The sequence below is a fragment of the Vulpes vulpes genome, chromosome 8 (genome assembly GCF_048418805.1).
Source record: "Vulpes vulpes isolate BD-2025 chromosome 8, VulVul3, whole genome shotgun sequence".
NCBI classification, from domain to species: Eukaryota; Metazoa; Chordata; class Mammalia; order Carnivora; family Canidae; genus Vulpes; species Vulpes vulpes.
In genome coordinates this window covers 4856495-4861214 of record NC_132787.1, presented here as the reverse complement: position 1 = coordinate 4861214, position 4720 = coordinate 4856495, and positions in this window count along the sequence as shown.

Below are 4720 nucleotides of genomic sequence, written 5' to 3'. Positions count from 1 at the left end.
TATGCAAATGAGTCACTTGAACCTCTGGTTAAAATGCAGATTCTGATTCAGGAGGTCTGGGGTCTGCATTTCTTTAAGAGAGAAGGAGAGTGTGTGTGCTTGAGAATGAGGGGGTGAGGGGCAGAAGGAAAGAGAATCTCAAGCAGGCTCCATGGTCAGCACGGAGCTGACCTGGGCCTCCATCTCTCTATCCCGAGATCATGACCTGAGCTGAAATCAAGAGTCAGATGCTTAACCCACTAAGCTACCCAAGCGTCCCTAGGGTCTGCTTTTCTGACCAGCTCCCAGATGATGCCAAGGCAGTTACCCATGGACTGTTCCTAGTGCCTAATGATCCACAAGGTCCTCTAAAAACTGACCTACTGCCTGTTTCTTCAGCTTCATCTCCAGTACCCACTCCCTACCCCATGCTAAGGTCTCTATTGCAGTCATGCTGAACTACTCACGGTACCTAATGTGCTGGGTGGGAGCTCCATGTCCTTGCACAGGCTGTTCCCTGTGCCTGGAATCTACCCTCCCCCCAACCCCGCTCCCCCCACAATTCCTACTTTCCTGAGACGCAGCTTATGTGTGTCCTCTTTTGTGAGACATCACCACCTACTCTTCTTCAGAAAGAGTATTTCCCTCCCTCGACCTAGATATGTGCCTATTACTGCCGTTAGCATACAAGATTGCAAGTTTTGATTTACTCTGAACTTACTGAAGAAAGTGACCGTGTCCTGTCTTTTGTATCCCCACAGTGCTGGCACTAAATAAATGCCACCTAACCAAATAATGCTTGTTTTATAAAGGCAATGTACAGTTTTACAAAGAGGACAAAGAAAATAAGGCTAGGAAAGGATACTCAATGCACCAAGTAGGTGTATTACCAGTTTCCTTTTGCATCTGCCTTTTCTTTTTCCTCTCCTTCTTTCCAATCATCCTTCCCTCTTTTTTCTCTATTTGTTTATTATTTGAATATTTTTAAAGATTTATTTATGTATGGGGGTGAGGGGCAGAGGCAGAGAAAGAGAGAAGAACCTCAATCAGACTCCCTGTTGGGGGCAGAGCCCACCGAAGGGCTTGATCCCACGACCCTGAGATCACGACCTGAACCAAAATCAAGAGTCAGCTGCCTAACCCACTGAGCCACCCAGGCACCCCTATTCTTTGAATTTTTCATTTTAGTATATTTCATTATACAAATTATATACTTTTTCAGCATAGAAAAATTAGCAAATCTAGATAAGCCAGAAGAAAAGACTTGATGTCTTATTCACCACCTGGAGATAATCACAATTAACTTTTTTTTTTTTTTTTTTTTGTAATGTGAGAGAGAGATCACAGAGGGAGAGGGAGAAGCAGACTCACTGCCAAGCAGAGAGCCTCATGCGGGGCTCCATCCCAGGACTCCAAGATCATGACCTGAGCTGAAGGCAGTCAAACACTTAACCCACTGAGCCACCCAGGTGCTCCACAATTAATATTTTTTAAAGATTTTATTTATTTATTTATTTATTTATTTATTTATTTATTTATTTGAGAGAGAGAGAGAGAGAGAGAGAGAGAATGAGCCAGTGGGGAGGGGCAGAGGGAGAGGGAGAAGTAGGCTCCCCACTGAGCAGGGAGCCCAACTCAGGGCTCAATCCCAAGACCCTGGGATCATGACCTGAGCCAAGGGCAGACACTTAACCCACTGAGCCACCTAGGCGCCCCACAAGTAACATTTTAATGTATATCCATCCAGATTTTTTTTCTTATTCATAAGTACACATAAAATGCACGTATGTATCTATATATTTAATCAACATTAAACAAATTAACTTTTAAAATATTACTCACTGCAATATGCAACTGTGGGTATAGCCTCCTTTGGAGATAACACCAAAAGCCTACATTTCAGAACATTAAAAAAATTTTTAGGGGATCCCTGGGTGGCTCAGCGGTTGACCACCTGCCTTCGGCCCAGGGTGTGATCCTGGAGTCCTGGGATCGAGTACCACATCAGGCTCCCTGCATGGGGCCTGCTTCTCCTTCTGCCTGTGTCTCTGCCTCTCTCTCTATCTCTCATGAATAAATAAATAAAATCTAAAAAAAAATTTTTTTAGGTCTTTTTTGTATTAAGTTTTTAATTTTAATTCTAATATAGTTAACATAGGGTGTTATATTAGTTTCAGGTGTACAATATAGTGATTCAACAACTCTATATGTTACTCTGGGCTCATCAGGATAAGTGTACTCTTTAATCCCCATCACCTATTCATTTCAGAACATTTTTTAAGAAATATAAGCCAGTTACCTTGTGGAATATCCCTCAGTTTGGCTTTGTCTAGCATTTTCTCATTATAAGACTCAGGCTTTGGGGTTTTTGGTAGAAATTACATGAGTAGAATGTGTCCTTGTTAGTACATCACATTAGAAGAGGCATATAATGTCAATTGTTGGGCTCCTCTGAACCCCTCCACCAGCACACATACATCAGGCCTTTGTTCAAGCTGTTCCCTTTGTCTTCCCTCTTCTCTCTTGCCTGCTTGACTAAAATTTGCTCAACCTTTAAGATCCAGCTCAAAGTTCTCAGGGACTTTTCTAACTCTTCATCTAACTATCCTCGCGTGGCACTTAACCACATTACAGTCACTTCCCTGTCATCTCCATACCACTATGTTGAGTTCCCTGAGGATAGGCCCTCTTTTTTTTTTTTTTTTTTTTTTTTTTTTAGGCCCTCTGTCTTGAGATGGCAGATATGTGCTGGTTTTGCCTGCTTGGCATCTAACATCCTCCTGGGAGCCGTACTCTGATTTTCCTTTGGGGAAATATCCTTCATTTTCCCCATCCGCATCATTGAGTGCAGCTCAGGGGTGAAAACATGACCTGGATCCAGTCACTCAGTGCATTCCACCCCAGTGCCATGGGGATCGATCCAGTGAAGAGCTAGCTTCTGAATCAAGGAGGTCCCATCAGGGTCAACCAGGACTTCTGCCAGAATTCTGGGCCAGAGCTCTCCTGGAACTCACACAATAGCACTTCCGTCACATTCCATTAGTCAAAGAACTGTGGTCATTGTTTAAACAGCTCCATTCTACCCTCTGGCCTCGTGCCCCTCCCAAGATCCCCCCAAATTTTATCCCACTACAACATTGGGCTTAGGCTTGGGGTCCAGAATCACGTCTAAATCAAGACTATATACATGTGAGGCTCCTCAGGATTGGTTCCTTAGGTAGGGCTGTTCTCAATCTGAACTAAAGACAAGCTGTTTACACGCACCCACCTACATGCACGTACACACACACACACACACACACACACACACACACGACATACAATAGCAGGACAGGCATAGGACAACTACAATAGATCCTCTGGTTCAAACAGGAGGAAGCCAGAGGTCCACACCAAACACTGATTATGGCAATTCTGAACTCTAGCTGGGTGTATGTCCCCAGTTCTTTGACTAAGGCCCAGTATTGAACCCTGGCAATGATTGGCTGTGGCTCTTAACTCTATCCTCTGGCCTCCTGGTTTTGCCTTTGGAGTCACCTTTTCCATAGGAAATAGCCTATATTGAAGCTGAGTGATTTTCTCAGCCTGCTTCCTGCCCTTCTTTAGAAGTTCAGGAGTCCAGAGGTGCCTGGGTGGCCCCATCAGTTAAGCGTCTGACGCTTGTTTTGGCTCAGGTCATGATCTTATGGTCATAAGATGGAGCCCCTTGTTGGTCTCTGTGCTCAGCACAGAGTCTGCTTGGGATTGTCTCTCTCCCTCTCTCCCTCTGGCCCTTCCTCCACTTGTGCATGTGCTCTCTCTCTCTCAAATAAGTAAATAAATCTTAAAAAAAAAAAAAGAGGTTCGAGAGTCTAAAGGCCTCTTTTCATTTTATATTATATATTTCCCTTTCACATTGAGCTAGTGGTGCTTCAATGAATACAAGTCTTTTTTTTCTTTTTTTAAAGATTTATTTGTTTATTTGAGAGAGAGAGGAAAAAAAAAAAAGGGTGGGAGAGGAGCAGAGGGAGAAGAGAATCTTAAGCAGACTCTGTGCTGAGCACACAGCCAGTCTCAAGGTTCCATCTCCTGACCCTGAGATCATGGCCTGAGCCAAAACCAAGAGCCACCCAGGCACCCCCCATGCCCACCCAGTATGGGTCTTAAAAACTCTTTGGTTTTTCTATGAATCTTACTGGGGGTCACTTCATTAGACAAGTCGCACTCATCAACCTAAGACAAGGCCTCCTCTCTCTTGTGCCCCAGTGAGGCTGCTGAGGGATAGTATCTTTAAGATCTTGAGAAGCCCTGTTGTTTAGCAGAGTGGCTGTGCAATAAACACCTTTAAGACTCTTAGGCATACTTCTGTCTGTTTGAAAGATTCTATGAGGCACCACCTTAGAGCTTTCTGAGGTCTTAACAAAGGGCTTTATAATCACCCTTTTGGCCTCATGTTTACCAGCAGACCGTGTTTTCCTGACAGTGTCCTGGATTTGATTTGTACCATGGGGCCCTTTATTGCTTTGAGAATTATTTGCTGACTTGAAAGACTGTCATGGGCTTTTTATATCTCCTCCAAATTCTTCTTAAAAACAGAATAATTCCTTCTTTAGCTTTTCCTCTCACTATCTGCGTCTTATGAGACAAAGCCAAGAGAAGCCAATTGACATGTGCAACAGTCTGCCTGGAGAGCTTCTTAGCCAGATCTATCAGTTCACTGGGTACTTTTCCTATTGTTTATATTAGTGCAGAGACAAGTTTT